The 26106-nt window shown below is 41.4% G+C and overlaps 1 protein-coding gene across 2 annotated transcripts in view; it reads right to left on the bottom strand.

Moving 5' to 3' along the window:
* The window catches only part of HTR4 (5-hydroxytryptamine receptor 4), a 182161-nt gene extending 158617 nt beyond the window's left edge, over nt 1-23544 (bottom strand). For both annotated transcript variants that reach the window (XM_060008588.1, XM_060008587.1), the window contains exon 1: nt 23276-23544. The gene's annotated coding sequence lies outside the window, so the exon portion shown is untranslated. The remainder of the gene's footprint in view (nt 1-23275) is intronic.
* Between the last annotated feature and the right edge of the window lie 2562 nt (nt 23545-26106).

Here is a 26106-nt window from a genome sequence, read left to right as displayed (position 1 = left end):
GTCTGTTCACTAGAGATTTCCAAAGTTATAAAGTCTAGGCCTTTCCCACACTCATATCACCTACCTGACATCTCAACTTGTATGATTAAAAAGCATTTCAAACTAAACCCTTCATTTCCCACTCCAGCACAAAAACCTACTCCTCCCCTAGTATTCTCCATCTCAGTAAATGGCTCCACTATTTATCCAGTCGCACAGATAAAACACATTTTTTAACATCCTACAATCAAACTATCAGCAAACTCACTCCCTCTGCTTTGAAAATGATTCCTCAATCTGACTTATTTTCATTACCTCCAAAACCAGCACTGGTCCAAGCCACCATCTCCTTTCCCAACTGGTGTCCTAACTACTCTCCTAACTTTCCTAACTGGTCTCCTGCTAGCTCCACTATCATCTCTTCTCCCCATGGTAGCCAGAATATTTTTTAAATGGAAGTCAGATCATTTCTTGCCTATATAAAATTCTAGTGGCTTTCTGTCATGCTTAAAATAAAATCCAAACTCCTTATTATGATCTGGTCCCAGCTCCTCTCCAACTCAACGTTAGCCATGCCCCACCCCCTCACCACCTTTGAACTCTTTGGTTTTGTGTCTTTCCTTGACCATCACAGTAGGCTCTCACCTCAAAGCCTTTTCACTTGTTTCCTCTCCCTGGAATGCTACCATGTAGATCACTCCCTTACTTCCTTAGGGACACAGGAAATAAGGCTGTCACTTCCCTGACCATCTAAATAAAATTTCAGACCTCATTTTCTGAAAGTTTCCGTCCTCTGTATCCACTCTATTTTTTTCTTCTTCGTACACACCTTATATATACGCCATTGCTTCTTTAGTAGTGATCTATCTCTCTTACTAAAATATAAGTTTCAAGAGGGCATAGTTATATCTTGATCACTATTATAACCTCAGTGCCTAGAAAAATGCCTAAAGTATTCTCTTCATAGATATTTCTTGAGTCAACTAAGTAGTTAATTCATTGTGCAAATGAGGAAACTGAGGTTTGAGAGCTTGTGACTTTCCCTCTGGGAGGTAGTATATGAACCACTCCAGAATAAATACTGTAATTTTTAAAAGTATCAAAAACCAGTTCTTCTTATTTATTTACTCTTTACTAAATATTAACAGGTGCCAAATCCTGTCCTTTTCGTTCTCCTCCAACCTCTGAGACTTTATGTCTATTGTTAGATGAAGAGACTAAGGGTCAAAGAGGTTAACTGACTTGCCAAAGTCACACAGCTAGCACTTAACCAAACTGAGAATTCAATCCAGGGTTGTGAATTCTGAAACTCAAGCTTTATCTTGCATAGCTTTTGTCATCCTATCACACTTCCTCCCACTGTTAACAAGGGAAACTCCTCATGAAACTGAATATTTGCTTTAATTTTCTGCTGACCATTTATTTCCTCTTTCTCTGAGAACAGTGCCTTGATTTTCCTTTGTGGAATGCCTCCCCTGCCTCAATCCCACTGATGAGCACATGACCAGGACTGGCCAATCAGAATAGTCCATTCTCTAGCCACAAGGATTCATTAACTCACCAGCTAGACTGTAAAGCCAGCCCTGGGATTTTTGCTAGAAAGAGCCTGTCTTTCCCCTGCTGTAGCTAAACTGATAGACTTTCAATTTAAAGCTGCTGGTGGCCATCAGTGCCACTTTGTGGGGAGAGCTTTTCTGAAAACGAAGCTAACATCCAAAGGAAAACAGAGTTGCAACACTGAGAATGCCGAGTCCTGATGAGATAATTTGAGGCTTAAGGTCTAGCAGTGTCTTAAGACAGTTTTATACTTAAAATTCCCAATTATATTGAGCCAAAAAATTCTCTTTTTTCTTCTGTAAGCCAATCTGAGTTGGGTTCCAACCATTATTTGAAACAAACAAAAAAATCCTTAGTTATATACAAGAAAATCCACATTGTATTTGTATACAGATGAGAAGGAAGAAAAGCTGGAAGTAAGGAAAACAGTTAAAAGCTAGCTAAAGTTCATTCATTGAAACTGCATTTGAAAATGTTACAACATGGGGAAAATCATATATTCATAGCAATGTACATTGTTATATTTTGATCATGGAAACTCAATGAGCAAATTTAAAATGACTGCCATTTAACAAGCCAGTGAGAACATGCATTTTGTTAGAGATAAAGGAACAGTAACAAAAGAGAAGCTGGTGATTAGTACTTATCCTGAATTGATTCATCGATTATAGTCTGCTATTTTCTGCCGTGCTCACCAGGGATATCTAATCTGAGCTGTGATTATAGGGACACCACTTGCTGGGAAGACTGCTCAGAGTGACAGGTATGTGCAAGGAACCATGCTTTTATGTTGCATACTTATATTTCTGACTCCTTAACAAAATACTACCCAGTTAATTAAAAGTACAATCAACTGAGAGCATCTCCCATGCTCAGATATAAGCTATATAATATCCCTTTTAAAAGTTCTAATTTGAAATTCAATTAGACCTCGTGTGCATATGGTACACGTGCATGTGTGTGTATGTGTGTGTTTTAATGATAGTCATGCTGTATCCTTAGCTCCTTCAGAGAAACACTCCTAGATCTTCATAATCAGAAAAAAAGCACAGCAAGTCCTGGGAAAGGGGTGGAAGAGGGAGCCAAATAAACCCTTCTACCATGTGAGGTACAAATGAAGGTCTCAGTATTATCTCAGCAATAGGACATCAGGTCACTAATTACTCAAAACACTTTATCTGTCACAAAAGTAAAGCAACATACAACTCCATCAGATTCCTTGGAGCTTCTTTTCCTTGTTGGATACATTGAGACTGATCTTTCCTCAAAATGGGAGGAGAAGGAGGAGGAAGAGGTGAAATTCTTTATGCCACCAAATGCTGATTCCAACCCTTAGTTTTCTGGCTTACAAATTTTAAAAAACTAAAGGGCAAACCCCGAAGGTAAGCACACCCCATCTTTACCCTTGTTCTTTTACTCAGAATACTCTGAAAGATTGCTGTGGAACAGCTGTTAATGGTTAACAGAAGGTGTGTAGTTGCATCTCTATTATGAGAAGTGTGAGCACAGGGCTCACCTGTAAATAGTCCCCACCTATTGGAGTGAAATATTGATGTAGTTTGGTACAGTGCCAACACCTGCCAACTTGGAGCTATGTCATAACCTCAGTTTGCTTTGCTGCACTTCGGTTTTTTTCCTTTGGTTTTGGCCGCATGGGCGGATATTCATGCATAACTGTGCATAGATTGACCACGTTTCTTTATAGAGTATGCCTACATGGGTTAAATTTCTACATCAAAGGGCATATTCCAATACCTTTGTTTTGGACAAGTGTCAGGAATAAGTAAAACATTATTTATCTTAATTGCCAAATTGAGGGTGGGAGCTTGGCACAATGGAAGGAACACTGGACCAGGAGTCACTTAGCTTGACCCGCTACTAACTCACTGTTCCTATTCTTAAGCAAGTCTGTTCATCAGTCTAGGTCTCAACTGTCCCAACTGTAGAATCAACTAGGCCAGAGAGTACTGGACAGGGTGAACAAAGGGAGAAATTTCAAGGAATTAGAACTTCTCGGAAGTTAAAGGAAATTTTGAAAAGGTGAGTTGCTTGTCATTAGAGGCATTTAGGCAGCTTGTGGGTAATTATTTAAGGATGTCTAAACAAGAAATGTGATTCTGGTGACTGATAAGGTTTCTTCCAATGCTAAAACTGTAGGACCGTGATAGTCTGTGTTAGTTCTGCTCAAATCCCCAGCAAAAGACCAAGTGTTTTGAATGATTTTCCAAATTAAAAAAATGTATGATCAATTCACATATACTGTCCCAAACAGGCTCCATCTCCTGAGCATGATCACAGACATTTCGGAACAGGTGGGACTAAAAGAAGAGCAATGTAATGTGCAATTAACTAAAGCCAGATATTCGCTAAGAGTTAGCTGTCAAATGCTTGTTGTTGGCCTCATCACCTCATTACCCTAACTCACTACCAGCCATATGTACCAAAACAGCCAATCTCACCAGGATCAAACACACAAGCATTCCCCCAAATAGTCTTCTGCATCCCATGGTGATCATGATTTCCTAGTAACCTTCACTGTGATAAAAACTCTTGGATCATCTGAAAAATTGCAACCGTGCAAATTCTCACTAAATGGAAGAAAAAGAGCCCTCTTCTTAGCTATTTACTATGACTTTGTTTTCTGGGAAATATTTGGAATTTATAGGATGTTATTTCACCATTTTTTTTTTTTACTTCAATCAGCTGATCATACCCTCTAAAAGAATTTCTCTCTGTAAATTAGTCCTGAAAATATTTACATTATTTGTTTATCTAGACACTAAGTGATGGTAGTTCACAAGTGCAAATGCATATAAACCATGAAAAAAAAGAGTCTGTATTCCAGGAGCTGGATCTTCATTGCAAGTGTCTCTTTCTAGGGCTGGTAGTCAAAATGCCACTTGTGCTAAGTCATCTAGAAAGATTTAGTCTAAATACAAACCTTCTAGATGTTTCATTTCCATAACTGAAAATCCAAACAGATGCCAACTCAGTTACACTTAAGGGACCACCATGCTAATATATACAATGAGCATGCAAAATGGCTTTTAATTTTTTTCAAAATAATTAAGAATATTCTTTCTAGGTAAGAAAACATTTCTCAGCTATAGTCCCTTTATTAAAAAACTGATATTGAAAACAGCCCTTAACCAATGAAAGAATATTTAAGAGGCATACCCATTCTACCTCTGGGGAAAAAATGGATTACAGGAAATGTAAAGGAGGAATATGAACTTCCATTTCATGTAGAACTGAATGGAGTATATCTACAGCATTTCTAGAAATCATATTTTTTTAAGGTATAGATCCCCCACCACCCCCAAATAACATGATGAGGACTGTGAGGTTACAAGAAATCAGATCCAATTAAATGTGGATCTGGATATTTCCTGAAGAAAAAAAGAAGATTCAAGTCATTTATTTATATATTTATTTTTCTGATCACTTGATTAATGTCCCACTCCCAATATGGCCACAGGTTCTACATGGAAAGAGACACAGTACGTGACCAGTATTTTTGAATGAATGGCATGACATGATATGAATGTTCAACTTCATAATTAGAGAAGCAAGTAGCCTTGTCTTTGTGTTGCCAAAGGGGAGATAGTGGGAGTCTCAAGAGAAGTTTGAACCGCATTATGAGGTAAATCATCTGACATCAGAGCTGTCCAATTGTTGACCTGTGTGCCTTGGCAAGTAACAAGGTCCACCTCAGTGGGAGGCTCAAACAGAAGCCAGAAAACCATCCGTCAGTCACGTTTGAGGGGACGAAGCAAGTCTTGGATGATTCTGAATTCTGATGAAATCCAGGAATGCAGCAAGAGCAGAACTAAATAAGAGACTGTTTACTGTAGAGCAGTGGTTCTCAAGTTTAAGCATGCATGAGAATCACCTGGAGGCTTGTTAAAACACAATGGCTGAGTCCTACCCCCAAGTTTCTGATCCAGTAAGTTTAGAATGAATAATTTGCATTTCTAACAAATGCCCAGGTATTGCTGATGCTGCTGTTCTTGGGATGACTCCTTAAGGTAAAACATAGATCTCCCAAAGTTTTCTCATGTCTCCTGGAGAAAGCACATGATATTAGGCAATAGGTGGATAGAAGTACCATTGGATCATATGGTAAAAAAATGTGTTTATTCATTTTCTTTTTTAATCACTGTTGTTTACACTGAAGAAAAGGATTCATATACGTGTTAGCTTATCTTCGAGTCCTTCCTGATATTTGGTAATCTCTCTTTTATAATAAAAAACAGGTTGAAGGTTCACAGTCTTTTGTTAGAAACACTACTGTCTTACTGGGGTCCCCCTAAGAAGCAGATCTTGAGGTGAGGATTAAATAGATGCACATAGTTGATTTGGCAGGTGCAGGTACACTGGCAGGGAAGTAATGATACAGGAAAGAGGATGAAAAGCAGCTTATAAGACACTGAAGCTTAATCCCACAGGGAACTTCTGGGAAACAGTGTAAAACTTATGCCTCAGAATTATCCTGGACAAATGGGGAGGGAACTGGGGTACTGATACTCCCACAGCCATTTTGTATTGCTTAAGAGCTGTCCACAGGGGGACATGGATTCCCAGGCATCTCCAGTCCATTCTGCTTGTGAGAAAGGTTGATTTCAGCAGACTGAGGACAGCCCTCCAAAAATTATGTTGGTTCATCATTGGAAGTCAGGATGGTATACAAAGAAATGGTAAGGGGATCTGTGGGAAAATGGGAGGAACAGTTGATAGTATCTGCTCCAACTATTTAGCTGAAATCTGATACATTGTGTTTTTTGCATTTGTTTTTTACAGTTACCTTCCATCTCTTGCAATTGGTACTGGTTTCCACTTATAATTTTCTTTCTCTGTAAAATAAATTTATTTAAGGAAAACTAATTGATCTAAAGAAAAGTGCTATGTAGATAATGCTCCAGATGCTTGCATGAGAAGGTGGCAAGAATCACAAGGGTAGTACTCAAATGACTGAAGTTTGGGAAATGCTAGCATAGTGGTTTAAAGCAGAGATTGGCAGTTGTTTTTTTGTTTTTTGTTTTCTGTAAAGGGCCATTTAGCAAATGTTTTAGGCTTTTTCAAGCATCAGATCATTATCACAGCTACTCAACTGGTGTTATAGTATGAAAACAGCCATAGACAATACATAAATGAATGAGCATGACTGTTTTCCAATAAAATTTATTTGTGGACACTGAATTTGAATCTCATATAATTTTCACTTGTCACAAAATAGTATACTTCTTTAGATTTTTTTCAACAATTACAAAATGTAAAAACCATTCTGAGCTTGCAGGCCAGTCAAAAACAGGCAGCCAATCAGATAGTTTGCCAGCCCCTGATTCAAGGCATCAATTACCAGTATGCCCTTGGACAAATTACTTACTTTTCTTAGCCTCAGTGGCCTCATCTGTATAACAGGGGTAAGCATAATACCAATATTACAAGGTTACTGCAAAAAATAAATGAAAATGAATACTTACAAAGCAGGTGCCCAGAAAGTTCACAATATAATGTTAGCCAGCTATTGCATCAAGGTGGTCTCCAGTTTGGCAGTGCCTCAGTCATTGGAGTCTATATGTTTCATACTCTACTTCTCCACAAAGGCAGCTAGGCACCTGGGGGCTGATCTCCCCTACTTTGGGATGTGGTTACAGAAATTATTCTTCTTCTCTACAGAATAGGTCCCTGAAAGCTGAACCTGAAAATACCCTAAGGGTTTTGTCACCACCGATTTCAGAGGCCTGGAACTGGGAGCAGGTCAAGCCAAAATCTGCATTCCATCTAAATTAAGCTTCCAAATTAGTGTTTTGTATCTCGCAGAATTATGCTGCTGACAGTAGTTGTTCTCAAACATTCGAATACCTAAAAATCACTTGCAAAACTGCAGATTCAGGTGCCTCACTCAAAGAACATCTGAATCACCAGGTCTAGGAATCTGCATTTTAACAAATGTCTCAGTGATTCTGGTGCAGATGATTCATGGACAGCAGTTTGGAAAACACATCAAGGTTGGATTGCAATCCACCAGGTGAGCACACCCTTCTGAAATCCTCTTTAATTGTTTTCCTGTATCTGTTTAAATGCCTCATCAGCTGAGAGACCAGGATTACAATATTTGTTATGCATGCCAAAAGAAAAGTCTCCGCCAGCATATATACCTCTTCTGTCCTCACTCTTTTCCATTTCTCCTGAACCTCCTGGAGTAGAAAGCAGTGTATACAGAACTCTCTACTTCAGATATCATGTGCTGATTATCATATACAATTAAGGATGCCAGTGCAATCTCAAAGGACGTGTGCTATTTAGAGCTTAGATGTAAATTCTTGGGCAGAAGCTGCATCTTTACTGGACTAATAAGATGTTACCTCCCAAAAGGCTGCTGCCCACAGTTTCCTACCAATAGTTCCCCAAAAAACCTCTTGGAAAATATAAAACCAAACCATAGATTTTAAAGGGGCCCACTTAACACAAAAGAGAAGGCTCCTGGGGAAGAAGGAGGAGAGGAGTAATGACATGTTTCTGTAACTGATATTTGTTTAACACATACTAAGTACCAAATTCTTCACATGCATTGCCTCATTTCATCTTCACATCATGCTACAAAGGAGTACTACAATTATACCATTTCACAGACAAGGAAACTCAGGCATAGAAAGAAGATGTTATCCAAGGCCACACCAGAGCCCAGACCTTTCAACCATTAAGTTATACCATAAAGGATGCAGATCAACTTTTCCAGTTCAGTTTTATTAATTAGATATTTATGTAGCTCACCAAAACTTACAGAATGTCTACCGCCACCTGAAAGAGAATAATTTTTTTTTACGAAAGCCCAACTTTGTTCATAGCAGTATGTGACACTGAGTTCCTCATTTTGCTTCCATAAGCGCAAGGTCTCCAGCTGTTCAACATGTTTAAGATATCCAGCCCACCTGTCTTGCATATCTGCTATAACTCATGAAGTTCAAATAAGATAACACATGTGAAAGTTCTCTGAACACTGTAAAAAGTTATCTAGAATGATAATTTCCCAGCCTATCATTTCCACAAATTATTTTAAAATGTTGAGAAGGAAGAGTGTTTTGCAAAATCATCTGTCAAAACTCAGGTTTTCCAGAGATTTGGTAGGTTGTAAAGTACCTATATTTGTGAAGCAGAAGACACACTGCTTCTACGTGGAAAGTAGACTATCACGGCTCAATGCAATGGAAATTTCAGGAGCTTGAGAATCAGACGACCTGGGTGCTGGTCATTGCCCTGCCACTAAGTGACCCTGAGTGAGTCTTTCTTTCTCCCCTTCCAGGAGATACAATGCTGCTTGGAGGTTAAGAAAATGGTTTGGGGGAGTCAGAGCAACAGCATTAAATCCACTACCTCCTCAGGAATGACGTTAGGCAAGTCATGTCACCTGTCTTGGTCTCAGTTTCCCAGTGATAAAAACGAGAATTAGAAACAACAGCTTAAGAGAGACCTTCAAGATGGCAGAGGAGTAAGACATGGAGATCACCTTCCTCCCCACAAATACATCAAAAATGAGGAAGAGCTCCTACAGAACACCTACTGAACGCTGGCAGAAGACCTCAGACTTCCCAAAAGGCAAGAAACTCCCCACGTGCCTGGGTAGGGCAAAACAAAAAAGAATAAACAGAGACAAAAGAATAGGGATGGGACCTGAACCTCAGAGAAGGAGCTGTAAAGGAGGAAAGGTTTCCACACACTAGGAAGCCCCTTCACTGGTGGAGACAGGGGTGGGAGGGGGAGGAGGAGGAAGCTTTGGAGCCACAGAGGACAGCGCAGCAACAGGGGTGCAGAGCGCAAAGCGGAGAGAGTCCTGCACAGAGGATCGGTGCCGACCAGCCCTCACCAGCCTGAGAGGCTTGTCTGCTCACCTGCCGGGGCGGGCGGGGGCTGGGAACTGAGGCTCGGGCTTCGGAGGTCAGATCCCAGGGAGAGGACTGGGGTTGGCTGCGCGAACACAGCCTGAAGGGGGCTAGTGAGCCACAGCTAGCCGGGAGGTAGTCCGGGAAAAAGTCTGGACCTGCCTAACAGGCAAGAGACCATTGTTTCGGGGTGCACAAGGAGACGGGATTCAGAGCACCACCTAAATGAGCTCCAGAGATGGGCGCGAGCCATGTCTATCAGCGCAGACACCAGAGACAGGCATGGGACGCTAAGGCTGCTGCTGCAACCACCAAGAACCCTGTGTGCGAGCACAGGTCACTATCCACACCTCCCCTCCCGGGAGCCTGTGCTGCTCACCACTGCCAGCGTCCCGTGATGCAGGGACAACTTCCCCGGGAGAACACAAGGCACACCTCAGGCTGATGCAATGTCATGCCAGCCTCTGCAGCTGGAGGCTCACCCAGCATCCGTACCCCTCCTTCCCCCTGGCCTGAGTGAACCAGAGCCCCCTAATCAGCTGCTACTTTAACCCCGTCCTGTCTGGGCGGGTAACAGATGCCCTCAGGCGACCTACACGCAAAGGCAGGGGCAAATCCAAAGGTGAAACTCAGGAGCTGTGCAAACAAAGAAGAGAAAGGGAAATTTCCCCCAGCAGCCTCAGGAGCAGAGGATTAAATCTCCACAATCAACTTTGATGTACCCTGCATCTGTGGAATACCTGAATAGATAACGAAACATCCCACAATTGAGGTGGTGGACTTTGGGAGCAACTGTAGACTTGGGGTTTGCTGTATGCGCCTGACTGGTTTCTGGTTTTATGTTTATCTTAGTTTAGTATTTAGAGCTTATTATCATTGGTAGATTTCTTTATTGATTTGGTTGCTCTCTTCCTTTTTTTTCATATATAGACATATTTTTTTTTTCTTTTTCTCTTTTTGTGAGTGTTCTTGTGTATGCTTCTTTGTGTGATTTTCTCTATATAGCTTTGCTTTTACCATTTGCCCTAGGGTTCTGTCTATCCATTTTTTTGTTTTTTGCTTTTTGTTTTTTTAGTATAGTTTTTAGCACTTGTTATCATTGGTGGATCTGTTTTTTGGTTTGGTTGCTTTTTGCTTTCCTTTTTTTTTAATTACTTTTTAATTTTTTTATTTCTAATAATTTATTTAAATTTTCCATTTTAATTATTTTATTTTATTTATTTGCATTCTTTCTTTCTTTTATTCTCCTTTTCTTCTGAGCCGTGTAGCTGACAGGGTCTTGGTGCTCTGGCCGGGTGTCAGGCCTGTGTCTCTGAGGTGGGAGAGCTGAGTTCAAGACACTGGTCCACCAGAGACCTCCTGGCCCCACATAATATCAAACAGCGAAAGCTCTCCCAGAGATCTCCATCTCAAAGCTAAGACCAAGCTCCACTCAACAACCAGTAAACTACAGTGCTGGAACCCTATGCCAAACAACTAGCAAGACAGGTACACAACCCCACCCATTAGAGAGGCTGCCTAAAATCATAATAAGGTCACAGACACCCCAAAACACACTACCGGACATGGTCCTGCCCACCAGAAGGACAAGATCCAGCCTCATCCACCAGAACACAGGCACCAGTCCCCTACAACAGGAAGCCTACACAACCCACTGAACCAACCTTAGCCACTGGGGGCAGACACCAAAAAAACGGGAATTACGAACCTGCAGCCTTTGAAAAGGAGACCCCAGACACAATAAATTAAGCAAAATTAAAAGAGAAACACACATCAGATGAAGGAGCAAGGTAAAAACCCACCCAACCAAACAAATGAAGAGGAAATAGGCAGTCCACCTGAAACAGAATTCAGAGTAATGATAGTAAAAATGATCCAAAATCTCAGAAATAGAATGGAGAAAATACAAGAAACATTTAACAAGGACCTAGAAGAACTAAAGAGCAAACAATGATGAACAACACAATAAATGAAATTAAAAATTCCCTAGATGGAATCAAGAGTGGAATAACTGAGGCAGAAAAACGGATAAGTGACCTGGAAGATAAAATAGTGGAAAGAACTACTGCAGAGCAGAATAAAGTAAAAGAATGAAAAGAATTGAGGACAGACTCAGAGATCTCTGGGACAACACTGAAAACACCAACATTCAAATTATAGGCATCCCAGAGGAAGAGAAAAAGAAAGGGACTGAGAAATTATTTGAAGAGATTATAGTTGAATACTTCCCTAATATGGGAAACGAAATAGTCAATCAAGTCCAGGAAGCGCAGAGAGTCCCATACAGGATAAATCCAAGGAAAAACATGCCAAGACACATATTAATCAAAATATCAAAAATTAAAAACAAAGAAAAAATATTAAAAGCAGCAAGGGAAAAGCAACAAATACCATACAAGCGAATCCCCATAAGGTTAACAGCTGATCTTTCAGCAGAAACTCTGCAAGCCAGAAGGGAGTGGCAGGACATATTTAAAGTGATGAAAGGGAAAAATCTACAATCAAGTTTACTCTACCCAGCAAGGGTCTCCTTCAGATTCGATGGAGAAATTAAAACCTTTACAGACAAGCAAAAGCTAAGAGAATTCAGCACCACCAAACTAGCTTTACAACAAATGCTAAAGGAACTTCTCTAGGCAGGAAACACAGGAGAAGAAAAAGACCTACAATAACAAACCCAAAACAATTAAGAAAATGGTAATAGGAACATACATATTGATAATTACCTTAAATGTAAATGGATTAAATGCTCCAACCAAATGATATATACTGGCTGAATGGATACAAAAACAAGACCCATATGTATGCTGTCTACAAGAGACCCACTTCAGACCTAAGGACACATACAGACTGAAAGTGAGGGGATGGAAAAATATATTCCATGCAAATGGAAATCAAAAGAAAGCTGCAGTAGCAATTCTCATATCACACAAAATACACTTTAAAATAAAGACTATTACAGGGCTTCCCGGGTGGCACAGTGGTTGAGAGTCCGGCTGCCGATGCAGGGGACACGGGTTCGTGCCCCAGTCCAGGAAGATCCCACATGCCACGGAGTGGCTGGGCCCACGAGCCATGGCCGCTGAGCCTGCGCGCCCGGAGCCTGTTCTCTGCAACGGGAGAGGCCACAACAGTGAGAGGCCCGCATACCACAAAAAAAATAAATAAATAAAAAATAAAATAAAGACTATTACAAGAAACAAAGAAGGACACTACATAATGATCAAGGGATCTATCCAAGAAGAAGATACAACAACTGTAAACATTTATTCAGCCAACATAGGAGCACCTCAATTCATAAGGCAAATGCTAACAGCTATAAAAGGGGAAATCGACAGTAACAAAATCGTAGGGGACTTTTAACACCCCACTTTCACCAATTGATAGATGATCCAAAATAAAAATAAATAAGGAAACACAAGCTTTAAATGATACATAAAACAAGATGAATTTAATTGATATTTATAGGATATTCAATCCAAAATCAACAGAATACACTTTTTTTTTTTTGCGGTACACGGGCCTCTCACTGTTGTGTCCTCTCCCGTTGTGAAGCACAGGCTCCGGACGCGCAGGCTCAGCGGCCATCGCTCACGGGCGTAGCCACTCCGCGGCATGTGGGATCTTCCCAGACCAGGGCACGAACTCACATCCCCTGCATTGGCAGGTGGACTCTCAACCACTGCACCACCAGGGAAGCCCTAGAATACACTTTCTTCTCAAGTGCTCATGCAACATTCTCCAGGATAGATCATACCTTGGGTCACAAATCAAGCCACGGTAAATTTTCTTAAATTGAAATCATATCAAGTTTTTTTTTCTGACCACAACGCTATGAGACTAGATATCAATTACAGGAAATAATCTGTAAAAAATACAAACACATGGAGGCTAAACAGTACACTACTAAATAACAAAGAGATCACTGAAGAAATCAAAGAGGAAATCAGAAAGTACCTAGAAACAAATCACAATGAAAACACAATGACCCAAAACCTATGGATGCAGCAAAAGCAGTTGTAAGAGAGAAGTTTATAGCAATAAAATCTTACCTCAAGAAGCAAGAAAAATCTCAAATAAACAACCTAACCTTACACCTAAAGCAATCAGAGAAAGAAGAAAAAAACCCCACAAAGTTAGCAGAAGGAAAGAAATCATAAAGATCAGATCAGAAATAAATGAAAAAGAAATGAAGGAAACAATAGCGGAGATCAATAAAACTAAAAGCTGGTTCTTTGAGAAGATAAACAAAATTATTAAACCATTAACCAGACTCATCAAGAAAAAAGGGAGAAGACTCAAATAAATAGAATTAGAAATGAAAAAGGAGAAGTAACAACTGACACTGTAGAAGTACAAAGGATCATGAGAGATTACTACAAGCAACCATATGCCATTAAAACGAACAAACCTGGAAAAAATGGACAAATTCTTAGAAAAGCACAACCCTCTGAGACTGAACCAGGAAGAAATAGGAAATAAAACAGACCAATCACAAGCACTGAAATTGAAACTGTGATTAAACATATTCCAACAAACAACAGCCCAGGACTGGATGGCTTTACAGGTGAAATCTATCAACATTTAGAGAAGAACTGATACATATCCTTCTCAAACTCGTCCAAAATATAGCAGAGGGAGGAACACTCCCAAACTCACTCTACAAGGCTACCATCACCCTGATACCAAAACCAGACAAAGATGTCACAAAGAAAGAAAACTACAGGCCAATATCACTGATGAACACAGATGCAAAAATCCTCAACAAAATATTAGCAGAATACTAGCAAAATACAAACAGAATCCAACAGCGCACTAAAAAGATCATACACCATGATCAAGTGGGATTTATCCCAGGAATGCAAGGTTTCTTCAATATATGCAAATCAATGTGATAAAACATATTAACAAATTGAAGGAGAAAAACCATATGATCATCTCAACAGATGCAGAAAAACTTTCGACAAAATTCAACAACCATTTATGATAAAAACCCTCCAGAAAGTAGGCACAGAGGGAACTTACCTCAACATAATAAAGGCCATATATAACAAACCCACAGCCAACATCGTTCTCAATATTGAAAAACTGAAACCTTTTCCTCTAAGATCAGGAAAAGACAAGGTTGCCCACTATCACCACTATTATTCAACATAGTTTTGGAAGTTTTAACCACAGCAATCAGAGAAGAAAAGGAAATAAAAGGAATCCAAATTGGAAAAGAAGAAGTAAAGCTGTCACTGTTTGCAGATAACAAGATAGTATACACAGAGAACCCTAAAGATGCTACCAGAAAACTACTAGAGCTAATCAATGAATCTGGTAAAGTAGCAGGACACAAAATTAATGCACAGAAATCTCTTGCATTCCTATACACTAATGATGAAAAATCTGAAAGAGAAATTATGGAAACACTCCCATTTACCACTGCAACAAGAAGAATAAAATACCTAGGAATAAACCTACCTGAGAGAAAAGACCTGTATGCAGAAAACTATAAGGCACTGATGAAAGAAATTAAAGATGATACAATCAGATGGAGAGATATACCATATTCTTGGATTGGAAGAATCAACACTATGAAAAGGACTATACTACCCAAAGCAATCTACAGATTCAATGCATTCCCCATCAAACTACCAATGGCATTTTTCACAGAACTAGAACAAAAAATTTCACAGTTTGTATGGAAACACAAAAGACCCTGAATAGCCAAAGCAATCCTGAGAAAGAAAAACAGAGCTGGAGGAATCAGGCTCCCTGACTTCAGACTATATTACAAAGCTAATCAAGTAATCAAGTAATCAAAGTAATCAAGACAGTATGGTACTGGCACAAAAAGAGAAATATAGATCAATGGGACAGAATAGAAAGCCCAGAATAGAAAGCCCAGAGATAAACCCATGCACCTATGGTCACCTTATTTTTGATAAAGGAGGCAAGAATATACAATGGAGTATATGGTGCTCCATTGTAAGCCTCTTCAGTAAGTGGTGCTGGGAAAATTGGACAGCTACATGTAAAAGAATGAAATTAGAACACTCCCTAACACCATACACAAAAGTAAACTCAAAATGGAATAAAGACCTAAATGTAAGGCCAGACACTATAAAACTCTTAGAGGAAAACATAGGCAGAATACTCTATGACATAAATCACAGCAAGATCTTTTTTGACCCACCTCCTGAAGAAATGGAAATAAAAACAAAAATAAACAAATGGGACTTAATGAAACTTCAAAGCTTTTGCACAGCAAAGGAAACCATAAACAAGTTGAAAAGACAACCCTCAGAATGGGAGAAAGTATTTGCAAATGAAGTAACTGACAAAGGATTAATCTCTAAAATTTACAAGCAGCTCATGCAGCTCAATATCAAAAAAACAAACAACCCAATCCAAAAATGGGCAGAAGACCAAAGAAGACATACAGATTACCAACAAATACATGAAAAGATGCTCAACATCACTAATCATTAGAGAAATGCAAATCAAAACTACTATGAGGTACCACCTTACACCAGTCAGAATGGCCATCATCAAAAAATCTACAAACAATAAATGCTGGAGACGATTTGGAGAAAAGGGAACCCTCTTGCACTTTTGGTGGGTATGTAAACTGATGGAGAACAGTATGGAGTTTCCTTAAAAAACTAAAAATAGAACTACCATACGACCCAGCAAACCTACTACTGGGCATATACCCTGAGAAAACCATAATTCAAAGAGTCATGGGGCTTCCCTGGGGGCGCAGTGGTTGAGAATATGCCTGCCAATGCAGGGGACACGGGTTTGAGCTCTGGTCTGGGAAGATCCCACATGCCGCGGAGCAACTAGGCCCGTGAGCCACAACTACTGAGCCTGCGCATCTGGAGCCTGTGCTCCACAACAAGAGAGGCCGCGACTGCGAGAGGCCCGCACACCACAATGAAGAGTGGCCCCCACTTGCCGCAACTAGAGAAAGCCCTCGCACAGAAACGAAGACCCAACACAGCCAAAAATAAATTAATTAATTAATTAATTAAAAAAAAAAAAAAGAGTCATGTACTGCAATGTTCATTGCAGCTCTATTTACAATAGCCAGGACATGGAAGCAACCTAAGTGTCCATCGACAGATGAATGGATAAAGAAGATGTGGCACATATATACATTGGAATATTACTCAGCCATAAAAAGAAATGAAATTGAGTTACTTGTAGTGAGGTGGATGGACCTAGAGTCTGTCATACAGAGTGAAGTAAGTCAGAAAGGGAAAAGCAAATACTGTATGCTAACACATATACACATATATATGGAATGTAAAAAAAAAAGGTTCTGAAGAACCTAGGGAGGGACAGGAATAAAGACGCAGACATAGAGAATGGACTTGAGGACACGGGGAGGGGGAAGGGTAAGCTGGGACGAAGTGAGAGAGTGGCATGGACATACATACACTACCAAATGTAAAATACAGAGCTAGTGGGAAGCAGCCACATAGCACAGCGAGATCAGCTCGGTGCTTTGTGACCACCTAGAGGGGTGGGATAGGGAGGGTGGGAGGGAGACGCAAGAGGGAGGAGATACGGGAACATGTGTATATGTATAACTGATTCACTTTGTTATAAAGCAGAAACTAACACACCGTTGTAAAGCAATTATACTCCAATAAAGATGTTTAAAAAAATAAAAATAAAAAATTTTAAAAATTTTTAAAAAAGGAACAACAGCTTACTTTGAAATCATCCAAAAAATGAATTGCTGAATGGATAGAGGAGTGAATAGATAGTAATATGATAGAGCAAGTTAGTAAAATGTTAATTGTAGAACCTATGTGGTAAGTATATGGGTATTCACTATACAAGTCTTTCAACTTTTAAGTCGTTTTTTTACAATAAAATATTGGGAAATAAACCCCCACAAAGGCAACAACACGTTTGGTAGAAGAGTTGGATCAGATATAGAGCTCTCAGCAATGCTCACGGTAAGTGCTTGTCATATTTTAGAAATGATTATTTACTATAGAGGTAGAAGATGGGACAAGATGATAGATCCCTTCAGCTCGTACAAACTGTGAGTCAGAGCTGTGCTAGGTGAGCCAGAGGCATGACATGCATAAGCAGAGTGAGAAGCCATAGAGACCAGATTGACAGGGAGGAGCCAGGATGCAGTCACAGAAGTATGAGAAACCAGGAGGTATGCACAAACGAAAGGTGCAGGACCCTACACAGGGAATGGTTAACATGGGGAGGACCTTGAAAACAAAGGCAAATGGCCATTATTACATGCCAAATTAATGTGTTTCTCTCTCAACTATCCCTCTGGTAGGAGACATGCATCAGATTTAGAGTCAAACCTGAGTTCAAATTCTGTCTCTGCCAACTAGGTATGTGACAACAGGAGATATTCATTCAAGCATCTTCTAGACCACTTTTACTAGGAATACCTACCACAATACAAGCATGAGCCCACGGCAACTACTCTTCTGCTATGACCTTGGGCCATCAGATCCTTTCTCTTGAGAGTTTGAACCAAGAGACACACTTGTGGGAATGTGTCATATTAACTGAAGAGCAATGGGGAGAAGATTGTGAATGCCTGCAACTGAGTTCTCCAGAGATGACCTGGTTTCTGTCCTTCCTGGGGTCTAGTTCCTTGATCTATGAGAAGCCCCATTATCCTTCCAATAAATTTCACTTTCTGTTTAAGCAAGCTAAAGTTGGCTTTTATTATGTATGAGGAAAAATATATATTTACTAATACAATTAGCTTTCTAATAATATAAGAGTTTATTTAAATTTCCAGGCCTTGGTTTCCTCATCTCTAAACAACAAAAATAAAAACCCCTCATCTCTCAGTGACTGATTGAAAAATTTAAAAAGACTAGGTGTAACAACTCCACAGTACAGAGTAAATATCCAATAAACATTATTTTAATTGCATCTGAGTTTCACAATAACTAAATCTTTCTGAGTAAGTACTCGGAGACACCTTGTTTAGGTGGAGGATGTGTGGTCATGCAAAAAGAGACTGATGCTGGCAGTCAAGAAGAAGGAAGGAGTTGACTGAGTTTGAAATTTGGTTTTAAAAGAAACTTTTCTGATTGAAATTAAAAAAAAATTAATCAGTTACATATTAATGTTTTGACTGGAGTTTCTGTTGGGTTTCTTCATTGTGCTGCTGATGATTCGAAAGGGAAAAATGTACAAAGCAACAGGAAGCAAACGCTGGATGCACAGATAACATATATTTCTTAATCTCAGAAAGACTGGTCAGAATTTATCTGACAGTAGATAAGATATTAAAGTACATTTTATTGGGATTATTCTGTGACTAATGAGGACTTTTATCACCCAAATTGAGTTGTAGGTGGAAGGAGGGAACAAGAAAAGATCTAAGATCATAACTATTAACTCAGAAGTATCACAGCTGAGAAAAAGAATACATTTTTCTGAAATTCAAAACGAGAGGCAAAGCTTAGACGCTTCGTGAGAGATGTCAATTAGCCCCTAGCAGTTATTGTCTTTCAATCTTGCTTTATTTATTGATTCTCCTAAATCCAAATATTTAGTTATCTTAAAAATAAGATATCTTTTTATTTAAAAAATTTCAAGTGGGTGAGTTGTGAGCTTTATTTGGTTATAGGGTCTTAACCATGTGGTTTTCAAATTGTGGTCCCTGGACCAGCAGCATCAGCATCATCTGAGAATCAGTTAGAAATGCAAATCCTCAGACCCTAACCCAGAAGCGCTGAATCAGAAACTCTAGGAGTGGGGATCAGCAATCTGTATGTTGATATAGGGTCTTAAAGTCAACCTTCTTAGGGCTTGCCTTGGATCTTCAATATTAATGGTAATTGGTAAAGTAGTCATTCTTACTCTGACTGTACTTAAGGTTAGCCCCATCGATAAGCCTGTTTGGTGGCTATTTATATCACACTTATATTTCCCTCTGTCCAAATGTGTACTACTTTCTACTGCCCCAAAGTATAAAAACAGCAAGCAGAATGGAAGAATGAAAGGGCAGGCCAAGAAGAATACAGAAGGAGGGAATTGATAAAAATATGGCAACTTTAGTTTGGGTGATAAAAGAGATACCAAAAGTTTAGATAATAGTGAGGACTTAATGGAAAAAGAAATGTCTCATCCATTGTTTGCTTCTTTCTGCCATTCTTCCTTTCCCTTGAGCCCTTCTCCCCCAATTTAACCAACCCTGCCACCACCTCTCTCACTCTGCATATGCCTTAGAGCTATTTCTGAATAACCTGAATTACAGAGAGAGAGAAGACAAAAAAGCTAAGAAGTCACAATATGTCAACTGAACACAACTATCAACCTCACAGTCTCTAATCTTCCTAGAAGCAGACTTGATTCTACAACTGAAACAGACAATGTTTAAGATCATTTCTACCCTGTAACATCAAGATCCCATTCTCAGAGGCAGTTTAATGTGGGGAATAAAGTTTCAGAACAAAGACTCTGGAGCACACAACCCAACCCCAGCTCCACCACTTCACAGCTAAATGAACTTGGACATGTTATTCCACCTCTCTTAAGTATGAGTTACCCCACCTCTAAGACGGAGAGAATAAAGTATCTCTCTTATAGGATTCTTAATGCAGATTAAATGAGATTATCCATGTAAAGCATTTAGAACTGTGTCTAGCACATAATAAGGGCTGGATTAATGTAAGTTATTAGGATCATTACTATGTTGTCTCTAAAACACTCCTCAGCCTTCAGCAGCATCTTGAGCATTTCCAGACATAGCAACAAGGCAGTGAGAAACCAGAAGGGATAAAGGTGAACGTGTGAGGGTGGCTAATTTGGAAAGGGGTGGAAAAGCAGCAAGCAACACAGCAGTTCATCTATCTACTAAAATACTTTGTTGTAAGGTCTGTTCAAGACCCCAAGACTTGTGTTTGAATTACAACAGTCGTTCTCAACAGGTGTTTGGGGGGTACTTTGTCCCCCAAGGAGATACTGGTAATATCTGGAGATATTTTTGGTTATCACAACAGGGAGTTGCTACTGGCATCTAATTGGTGCCAGAGATGCTGCTAAACGTACTACTATGGACAAGCTAGGCCCTCACAACAAAAAATTATCTAGCCCAAAACATTAATGGTACAAGAGGTCTGAGAAACCCTGAATTACAATGTTGTTTGAAGTTATCTTAAGAAGGCTTGACGGATTTTTTTTTTTAATTTTCAAAAAGGCAATAGTATGGAAGATTTTGGCACTTGATGGAGGTGAGAATGGGTGACCTATAAGACCTTTTCAACTCTAAGGCTTGATGTGTGCAGTTAATGCTCAACCACAAAACTAAGTCAATAGTGCATTTTCACCCTTTTCCCTTTGCCTAATTCCTTTCCCTGAAGACAAACTGAATTTCTTTTTTAAAAAAGACGGTTAGATATTGGAAGGTAATCATAAGACATCAGGATAAAATTTTCTCACTAAAACAAAGAATATCAATGATAATCAGATAATTTTAGAGCTGGAAAAAACCTTGGATATGATTTAGCAAATAGATTCTAGTTGAAATCTTCCATTTCATTTCACAGATGAAGAAACTGAGATTTAGAAAGGCCAAGAGACTTGATCTAGGTCACATAATACTACAACCATCAGAAGGTCCAGATTCTTCCAAAGAACTTATTTATTACTCACTGATAATATCAAGGGACTTCTCTATGTGCCTTTATTTTGCATTTTTCAATGATCACAGTCTACATCTGTTCCTATCTCTGGAAATCCCTGAATATGGGTCTCACCTGATTAGGTGCTGGAAGTGGGAATAAAAAACAAACAAAAAAACTAGGTTCAAGAGACATGGAGCAAAAATGGATAAGACCCGACTATTGATTAAGCTGTGGTCGCTACTGATAAAGAAAGAGGAGAAATAAAGAGGTGACTTCAGTTCCCAGCCAGGGTGACTTGAAGGATGGTGGTGGTTCAGTAATAGATGGGATAGTCAGGAGGTGATCTGGGTAGCAGGTACTTATGCTGGGTTTCAGGTGCTGTTCTTCAGTCTGTGAAGTTAAGGAAAGAGATGAGGGGATGAACAGCGTCAGGGAGGTCCGGAAGAACTCGAATGGAAGAAAACACATTCAGTTTGGAGGTTACAAGGCCGCTGTGGCCCCTAGAAGGAGCAGCTTCAGGAGTGAAATCCAGATAACTCAGAGGAACCAAGAGCATCACTGTCCTCTGAGCCCTAGGACCTCTGTCTGCTCAACATGTGCTGAACTGAACACTCCCTGAAGCTCCTGCTAGCCTGATGTGCTATAGTTCTCCTGGAGTTTAAATGATGACCCACTGAACTGCACAATAATAATTATAACGAAGACATTTCCCAAAACACAGGAGTGAGTGTAGGCTCAGTAAGGGTGGCATGGAAAAAATAAACGTAAGACAGAAAAACGACTTGAGGATGATGCAAATCCTCTTTACTTTATACTAATTTTTTCCGCACTGATCGTTTCTTGAGAGCTGCTCCTCAGAGCTCCACGAGTCTCATCCCATGTCCTGACTTCTTCCTTGTTTCTAGGGAACTGCATCCATCACCAGTGTCCTTTCCCTTCATCATCTGGGCTCACCAGCAGCACGCAGCAACTTCTCCTCCCTCATCACCGATGCTGAAGTTTCACACAGGGGACTAGGCAAACACCACCCACCACCTCCAGGGTCACCCACAGCTATTGACCTGGGGACTCCGTCCCAGCAATATTAAGACAGGAGAGCAAACTAGCCTCAGTGTCCTTCCATCAAAAGCCACCGTTTGGTTCATGCCAAACCTGTACCCTAAGAAACATTTTTTGTGTATTTTAATGAACCAATGGGAAATCAAACCAATGTCTTCTAGGAAGACAAGCTCATGCCATGACTTCTCCACCTCTGCCAGACATCACTTCCCTGTATCAACAACCACTTCTTCCAAAGGCAACTAACACCACAGTGCCACACACTGGGTAGCAAGTTGAGAAGAAATGCATCTTAAATTGGGATTGGGATTCTGTGAAAGACAACCACAGGAAGCTAGCACTGGCAGCCACAGCGAACATTTCATGCAGCACAGCATGGCCACACACTCACGGTCACTTACACACACAGCCAGGTATACACTCCGGGTATGCATATCTTGTCTCACTCACACACACACACACACACACACACACACACACACACAGTTAGACAGAGGATCATCCATACTGTCCACACATGTACCCTGTCTCTCCCTGTCTCTCCCTGTCTCTCCCCCCCCTCTCTCTCTCTCTTTCTCTCACACACACACACACACACACACACACACACACACACACACACACGGTTATATACGCACAGCCTATGTTATGTCTCTCTCACACACACCCTTTACACACACTACCTCACAGAGCCAGCGAGCACACAGTTTCACAAGTACTTACGTACACAAGTGTAGGGCACTAGCCCCAACCCTAGTGGTCCCACGCTGGAGGCATGTCCTACACGACCAGCCAGCCCACCTACAGCCTGAGCCGCCATGCAGCCCATCCCTGAGGTAAAGCCGGGTCCCATAAGTCCAGAGCCCCCAGCGCGTCGCCGTCGCGCTGCCCCGCCCCCGCCGCGTCCCCGCCAACACGAGGACTCGCAGGGTCGTGACCCCTGCGCCCTCGCCGCACCTTACCCTCCGCCTGAGGCGAGGGAGCGAGGCGCCCTGGCGGACCGGACCCGCCACCTCTCGCCGCGGAGCCAAGCTTCTGCCGCCGCGCTCCCAGCCGCTGCCTGCGCCCTCCCCGCCGCCCCCTCGGGTGCGGGCTTCATCCCCCGCACTGGGAGGCTGGCGAGCGCGAGGCGCGGGCCCGCCCGGGTCTGCGGGCGGAGGGACCGCAGCGCAGGCTCACCGGGGCTGGCCGAGCATCGTCCTCCTCCCGGCCGGCCGAGACTGGCTCCTCAGGCTCAGCAGCCCCCAGCCCGCGTGGTCCTCGCGGCCGCCCCCTGCGGACGCCGAGGGTGGCTGTGGCGCGTCCGGGCGCGCAAGGCAGTGGGCGCAGGGGTGACGGAGGGACCTCACCCCTCGGGGCGGGCCAGCAGGGCGCCTTCCCCGGGGAGCGCTGCCCAACAGAGGAAGCTAGCCCTGGGCTCACTGCTGGCTCCTAGGTAACCCTGGGCAACTTGGTTAACCTCTCTGAGTATTCATTCCTCTACTGAAAGATAATAAACGTGAACACGGAAAGTGCCTGTGGTGTCCGTGCTAAGGGAAATCTACAGCCTACTTCCTTCTCATGCCTCTGACTCTGCCTGGGCACAGTTAGTTTGGGAGCAGGGTTCAGAGTGAGATCCGTAGTCCCTTAGATACAAGGCTTCCAGGTTTTCCAGGGTCAGTGTTTCAATCGACTGGTCTTCCTAAGTGATCCTGCCAATACTTGTTTTGCTTCCCCCATCTGCAGGAAGCCTATTCTCCCAGCTTTTTCCACTTGTGACCTTGAGTATGGGGTTAGACGAAAGCCCAGACTCACTGCTCCCATCTGTAAAACGGGGACCATAAACTCCCAGTTGTGTTGAGACTGTCCAAAGCTCCTGCCTGTGTGTCACTAGTGCATTGTAATATCTGTGAAGAACTGTGAAAGAATGAAAAACATTTTTCCTCAACACATCTTTCCAAGGCCTCAGATTCCAGGGACAAAACAATTCAAGAGTTAGGCCATTTGGAGAAGGGAAGAGGAAAGAAGTCTTCCTTTGATTAGACAGGTGAGGGGCCAAAGGTCCTATAGGTAGGATAATTCACCCCCTCCAGGAACACAGAGTCTACGTGGAAGCCTGACAAACAGAGGAGCTGTGACAGTAATTAACCTGCAAAAGTAAATAAATCTTTCCAGACAATCTTAAAAATGATTAACTTACAATTGTGAGCACAACCCAAGTGAACTGGAAATTTAAATTGACTAATGTATTCATGCCAGAAACCTCTGAGCTGGTCCCTTTCTGAGATTCTCTCTGTTGATATTCCTGCCTTTCTCTTCCTCCTTCTTTTGCCAGCCTGGTCTGTCTTCCTCATGGTCTGTGTTTCTTCCCCATCTTACTTGTACACTTTTTCTCTGTTCTCTCTCTCTTCCCATCTCAGTCTCTCCCCACCCTAGGTATCTCTTCTTTACTTTCTTTGTGCCCTGTCTCTGTGTCAACACTCCTCACTCTCAGCCGTTCCCACCCATTATTTCTCTCCCTGGATTGTAGATGTCTTGAATCTTTATTGATCTTATATCCCCATTCAAAATTTGAAAGTGGAAAAGTCAGTTATTTCTCTAAGGATCCAAACTTAAATTTACCACTATGCCAGTTCCCTAAACCAAATATTCCTGATGAATGACACCATTATCCTCACCCTCCTGGGAGTGCAAAGCCTGAATCATCTCTGACAACTCTCTACCTCTCTTCCCCTTCTCCCCAGTCTCCACTCAACCTCTTCCCATTTCCTAGGGAGTCTCTCCCCACTCTTCCACAGGCAGCTGTTCTCTCCTCCCTATTCCCATTGGACTGAATCAGATGTGATTAAGTTAAGGATCTTGAGATGAGAGATTATCCTGGTTGCACAGGTGGGCCTTTAGAACGGTCCTTGAAAGTAGAAGTGATGGGCATGAGAGGAGGTCAAGAGTGATGCAGTGTGAGAAGGACTTGAGCAGCTGTTGCTGGCCTTCAAGGAAGAAGAAAGGTCCCAAGCCAAGGAATACAGAAGCTGAGGTGGGGGCAAGGAAACAGATTCTCCTCTAGAGTCTCCAGAAAGGAAGGCAGCCTTGAACACACCTTGATTTTAGTGCTGTAAGACTCATGTCAGACCTCTGCTCTAGACAGCTGAACAATAATGAATTTGGGTTGTTTTAAGCCACTAAGTAATTTGTTGCACCAGGAATAGGTAACTAATGCAATGCCTCTCTTTTACTTATGGAGGTACACATGAATGCCTTGTCTTATTATTAACAGCAATCCAAGGCAGCCCCTCTTTTCAGCCTTCTTGGTATACCCAAACCTTGTGTTTCAAGCAATCTGTTCCCTGAACACTTGCTTTTCTTTTGTCTGTACCAGTGCTCACAATGTCCTCTCCAGAGTGCCCTCCTCCAGATGCTGCCTGTCGTACCTCTCTTCAACGCTCATGGATTCCATGGAGCTGTCCGTGATCTCTCCCTTCCTTAATTTCTCAAATACAAAGAACTTTGCATTTTTCAAGGTATATTCCATTTCAATTGGTGCTTTCTAATGGGAGAGAAGGGAACGAGAGAGAAGAATGGACTTTACATGTACAGGTTGAAACTGCTCCAGGTTCTCTGTTCCCACAATGCTGTTTTCCTCTCTCTACTGCAGCAGTTACCACCACACTGTGTGACTGTGAGTTATTTAAAGTTCTGCTTGGACACTGGGTAGTGAGTGCCTCCAAGGTGGACAACAGGTCTTACCTCCCTTTCTACATCCCAGCCCCTAGATCCATGCCAGGTACACAGTAGGGATTCAATAACCATTTCTTGAATGAATGGATGAAGAGAGCAAGTGCAATGTCTGGTTGTGTTGAACAGACAGGGCTATTAATAATTTTTTCTTGTACCGTCTGGCTCTATTTAATTGGGCTGGTCAATTGAAGCACCTCAGTTAATGCAATGAGGTTTTAAATGGGACTGCTTTGATTCATAGCTTAAATCATAGACTTTTCTTTCCTTTTCTTTGTTTTATGTTTGTTTTTGTTTTG

Source organism: Delphinus delphis, chromosome 3 (assembly GCF_949987515.2).
Source record: "Delphinus delphis chromosome 3, mDelDel1.2, whole genome shotgun sequence".
Classification (NCBI taxonomy): domain Eukaryota; kingdom Metazoa; phylum Chordata; class Mammalia; order Artiodactyla; family Delphinidae; genus Delphinus; species Delphinus delphis.
The sequence above is the reverse complement of the archived record's forward strand: the minus strand, read 5'-3'. Positions and strand labels throughout refer to the sequence as shown.